We start from the raw sequence: 6,027 nt of genomic DNA on the forward strand, positions 1-6,027 counted from the left end.
TGATATCCCCTGTGAATCCAAACAAGGTGACCATTGATTTCCCGGGACATGTAGACGAGTGCACAGGTAGCTAGGACCGGACCTCGAGGGGCTTGCAGCAAGACAAAACACATCACATCGGCCGTTGGTTTCGAGGCTGTTAATACATGTGTAGTTGGTGGCGTTACAGCTTGCGGTGGGTGTTGTTGGGGGATGTTGTTGAGGGGATACAACATACGAGTGTAGATCTGGCATTTACAACAACTGAAAAATTAAGATGAAAACACATGTAGGTATATGTTACAGCCATGTCAAACCAATGTAAAAGGTCAGTCAGTGCGTAAAACGGCTGAATTTTTCAACAAGAGTATTTACAAAACGCCTTAATATTTTCAGTTATTTTACAAATTGAGTAGAAAATCTACTCTTTTCCTTTAGTATGATAACGAATTCCAGACTTATTTATGTTTAATTTTATCAACCAGTGAAAATAATAGGTAAACGTAAGTAAGTGTATATCATTCCATTTTTTGTCTTCTATTCCTAGCGTAATAAGTCTGTTGTGTTGATTTTTTGCCATTTTAACTTCTTAATAATATTCAGTAAATCTGTTGTTGGGTGCACGTAGTCACATGCGTGATGATCTGACATTTCATAAAGATTTCCTTGTGTAAAACAAATGGCTTCTGGCCCTTATTGATAACAAGACTCTCTCTGTGTCTCTTGGACACACCAGAAACCTAGGATTGTGGGTCCGAATCCCAGTTCGCCCCGATTATATTTCTAGGTTTGTCAGCACCATACCCGGGCTCATGGGTTTCACTGAAGTGGTAAACGTCTGACACCTGCATCACTTCGGGCTGACCTCGGGGGCACGGGTGGCCCAGTCGTCGGAGGCGCCGCGATTCGCTGTGCAGAGTTGCGTCCCTTGGGAACGCCAGAAACCTAGGATTGTGGGTTCGAATCCCGGTTCGACCCGATGATGTTTCTAGGTTTGTCAGCACCATACCCGTGCTCGTGGGTTTCACCGAAGTGGTAAACGTCTTAGACCTGCATCACTTTCGGGCTGACCTCCCACATTGAGCTGACACGCCGTGATCTAACTGGAATGATGTTGCGTTAAACCCAACTCACTCACTCATGTTCCTTGATAGCATGCTGACACACGCCGATGGAAGAGTTGCAGGGTCATTCTGAAGTACATATTACACGTTCACTACACACGTCATGAGCTGAGAAGCCTGCGTTTGATCATTTGTACTTCTCCATGTGGATTAAATACTTGACCGTGCAGCACGACGTGAATAACGCGAAAAGTATGTCGAGGCCGTGCCAGTCAGTATTTGGATATCAGTTACGGTGAATACCTGTATAACCTCGTTATAACGCTGCTTTTCTGAAAGTGTATCGTGTAGTAATTCAAGACTATGAATTTAATTCATGAACCGGGCCTTATCACTAGCTCTGCTGATAATTAGTAATCTAATATATTCTCCATCTTTGTGTTAGTAGTGGGCACTTCCTCTCCCTATAAGATGTCTAATTGGTAACGACGTTGTAAAAAGTATTTAATCCTTGTGCCATAATGTATACGCGTTTGATGCCTAATTATGTATCCTAAACCTGTTTGGAATTGTTTAGAATGAAAATGTATGGTATTTATTTAACAAAGCAAAATGATACAATATTCAGATAATCAAAGACTATAGACCTAGGGGTAGGCAAGAGACGACAAGATAACAAGTCTTAACGAAGCCCGTCAGCAAAAAAAGGTGCTAGTTCGTTAATAAGGCTAATAACTGCATTATTCCAACGAAGACTAGAAAGTCAGCAGCTGTGATCGTGTGTTCGATGAAGGAACCGCAGCCTCTGTATGCCTAGATCTTTGTTTATTGAATAATCACATTGACCCACGTGATGTAGCTAATGAAGATATTGAGGCCACATGACCGCCCATGGCTTAGAGGAAATGTCCGGCTGCTATCCATGGTTTTGTCATGTCTGTGTTTATTCATAAAACTGGGAGGTTTTGTCCTTAAGAAATATATATATGAAGATATATGCTGCCTTTTCTTGATGCGTCTTTAATGATGCGATTCAACAAACCTGATGTATGACGTGTGATACATGACAAAACAGATGTGTTAGGACCTGATGCACACTTGCTGCATGGTTGGATACAAATAAACCCAGGTCATAGTACATTTGTTGTTCTGTATACACTAGAACAAAGATATAAAGAACTCTAAAGGACCGGAGAAATCAGTTCGTTATATCCGTTGTTCGTTATATACGTTTACCCTCGGAAACGTCCGCCATCTTGGCTGAACCAAAACAAAATACACATACACGTCCCCCCCCCCCCCCCCCCCCGCATCTACCGGTGATTCAGTTAAAAATTACCCAATGATACAACTTCAAAATATTTTGATGCAATAGTCGGAAGAAATTGCAGCTGAAATTATGACTTTATGAGAATAATAAATTCCAATATCGTGTTATTTTAGTTACAGCTTTTACTATATATATATATATATATTCAAAATTGTAAGAAGCATAAGCGTAGAACTTTGGTACAGGTGATTGCTATTGCCGGATAGTTTTACGTATGGAACAATTGGACCATTCACCGTAGGGACTTCCCGCTTATGTATCCACGACACACACACACAAAGGACATGTACACATACTTGAATATTATTAATATCATATGAATGTTACTGAGCAGTTACTGAGCTATTTTATATTTACGCCTACTAGGCAATATTGAAGCTATTCACGTATATTACAATATCATTGAAAAGTAGAGTTAACTCTCCTTTCTAGAAATATCATGAAATGGTGATATACACGCAAATGAACCCCAACGATTAGACTAACATCTAGTCTCTGAAATGAACGTATTTTATATTAAAAAAAACAGTTGTTAAATTATAGTTACAAAATATAATAAAAAGGAGCCCAGAGACTTTCTTCATTTTCACCAGATACTGTAGTAATCTAGACTTGCCAAACATTATAGACTTGCATGGGCTGTATTGGATATATTTGTTTCTGGGTCTGTATGACAGACCACTCAAGGATGTGTGGTTGACTAAAATCTGCTTCGTTGTTTTGATTTTGCCAGCTTTTTGTTATCATATTTCCCTCTTCAATTCTTTCTTTTCATAAAATGACTACAATTGGATTACCACACACCTAATTTACAATATGTTAATGTATTCATGCTTCTCCAGACATCCTGATAAGATGCGAATGTGCAGGCAGGGAGAGTGAATGCTTGTTTGTGCCACTTAGTGAATGGTGCTTGTGCATACGGCAATATGCGATGATCATATGTTCCAAAGTCTACTACGAGGGGGCACGGGTGGCCCAGTCGTCTAAGGCGCCGCGATTAGCTGTGCAGAGTTGCGTCCCTTGGACACGCCAGAAACTATGACTGTGGGTTCGAATCCCGGTTCGACCCGATTATGTTTCTCGGTTCGTCCATACACATGCTCGTGGGTTTCATCAAAGTGGTTAACGGCTGAGACCTGCATCACTTCGGGCTTTCCTCTCACATTGAGCTGACACGCCGCGATAGAACTGGAATACTGTTAAAAGCGGCGTTAAATCACACTCACTCACTCATGTAATTTTATTTGTTTCAGTGGTTTAAAATCCGGCTTTTGGTCCGGTGTGATGGGGCCGCCAGTTGTGTGCCATGCATATGTATATGTGCTTAGAATTCCCCGGACGGCTCTCATGACTGGGACGCATGATCATGCATGCCACTAGCACTGGAGCGGTCAGCCAGGTGACCTTGATTACCTGTCGGGGGACACGTGAAGGATCCGGGGTAGAATAGGTCTTCAGCAACCCTTGCTTGCCGTAAAAGGTGACGTCTGCTTGTCGTAAAAGGCGACTAACGGGATCGGGTGGTCAGGCTCACTAACTTGGTTGAGCATGTCATCGATCCCAATTGCGTGGATCGATGCTCATGATATCAATCATGATTGTCTGGTCCAGACTCGATTATTTACACACCGCCGTCATATAGCTGGAATATTGCTGAGTGCGGCGTTAAACAACAAACCAACCAACCAACCAACCAAACAACCTGTCGCGGGTAGCCACACCTGGCCTGTACACACCTGCAGAGCCAGGTAATCCACATGGAGGTATTAACTCAATACTTGTCCAGGATTACATGCCTGGCTATACACCTCAATTCGCCTCACACTTCAATAATAGCACAAAGTCCACACACAATAGAAGAATCAAGAGGACACGTGAGGGGCCATCAATAACTGGGTCAATGCGAGACGTTCGTGACAGCGCGTGACTGGGTGTGAGGGTCACGTGGTCTGTGCTGTCTTCCGTTGCAGAAAACTATGGAGGTTAGGCAGATTTATACTTGATAATTGCACGTGCTAGAGATCTGTTGACAACCAATAAACGTCACTAGTGATTGTAAATCAACAATTCAGGACATGGGTCGATGTCTTGCTTCGTAGCCAGTGGTACTTCAGCTATATTCCCCACAGTGCTCATGGGCGGATACAGAGCGGGGGTGCGCAACCCCCCACCCACCCCTTTTAAAAAAAGCTGTATCCGCCCATGGTGCTTGTGGGCCTTGCGCCAACTAGTGGCCGATAGCCTGAACATCTGTGCTCGTCATGGCTATTGACTGTAGGGGAGGCAATTCGGTATGTTGATGTTTAAGCGGCGATCCTTCTCCAACTTACTCAACACGCACGCACGATTACGTACCACACACACACACATACACACACATACACACACACTCGTTTACGTACCTCAGAAACGCGCTCGCACACATACGCACGCACGTACACACGCGCATGTGTTTGAAGCATGTAAACGTAAAACACACAGACACTATAATATATATATGGTCCCAAATAAACTCTATATAAAACATTGTCAATTGCTGGACTACGTATTGGCTTACACACATAAATTATAGTTCCTTGAATGACTCCAAGTTCATATTCATAAAGTGTACATTCAGTGTTTGTCATGGGAGGCGGAACTAAAGATACATCACTCAAATCCGGCACACTGCTGACGTCATGTGATCCTGCACTCTGTGACCTACCACGAAATAGAATGACACATATTTACAAACTGAACTTGGTTATGTAACTCTAAGGATATGATCGCAAATAGGTTTCAAGACATTGAATCATATTTCTGAAATATTCTTTGATATAAAGTGACGGGCAAAAGAAAGTATACCCCTCATGTTTGATGGATAAAAATGATACAAACAAAAATGGTGATATATGTTTGGTTGTTTGTTGTTTAACACCGCACTCAGCAATATTCCAGCTATATGACGGCGGTGTGTAAATAAGCGAGTCTAGACTTGACAATCCAGTGATTGATATCATGAGCATCGATCCACAGGATTGGGATACGATGACATTCATCAACCAAGTCAGCGAGCCTGACCACCCGATCCCGTTAGTCGCCTCTTTCGACAAGCATAGTCGCCTTTTACGGCAAGCATGGGTTGCTGATTCTACCCCGGATCTTCACGGGTCGAAATGGTGATGTATTTGATGTGGGTATCCAATATGTGTTTTAGACCCGAGGTTTACAGTGTTTCGGCGACTGTTTTCATCCTAGTACTGTTTGGATAACGTTTGTAATTTTTTGGTCAAATTTAGTTTTCAAGAGTATACTTCCTTTTTCCCGGTAGTATATATGCATGCAGCTGGTAGTTTTGATATTTTAAGTGCACCCACTCATATACCCACCCACCCGCACTACGCCACCTCTAAAATAAAGACTGTATCCGCCCTCGCGCCCCTCTCGCCAGTTCACGAATGGGGGATATTACATTTACCAATAGACGAGGTCGACACCGCTCCCTGTGCGTTTGAGGGATGGTGGGGTAGCCTAGAGGTTAAAGCACTCGCTCGTCACGCCGAAGACCCGGGTTCAAGCCGGGCTGGGACGGGTAGCTTGGGTCTGGTCGGTACGGAGTAGGACCCGGTTGCCCACAGGATTACCCAGATCCGAGGTTAGTCACGTGATATA

Source organism: Haliotis cracherodii, unplaced genomic scaffold (genome assembly GCF_022045235.1).
Source record: "Haliotis cracherodii isolate W230 unplaced genomic scaffold, xgHalCrac1.p SCAF_19, whole genome shotgun sequence".
NCBI classification, from domain to species: domain Eukaryota; kingdom Metazoa; phylum Mollusca; class Gastropoda; order Lepetellida; family Haliotidae; genus Haliotis; species Haliotis cracherodii.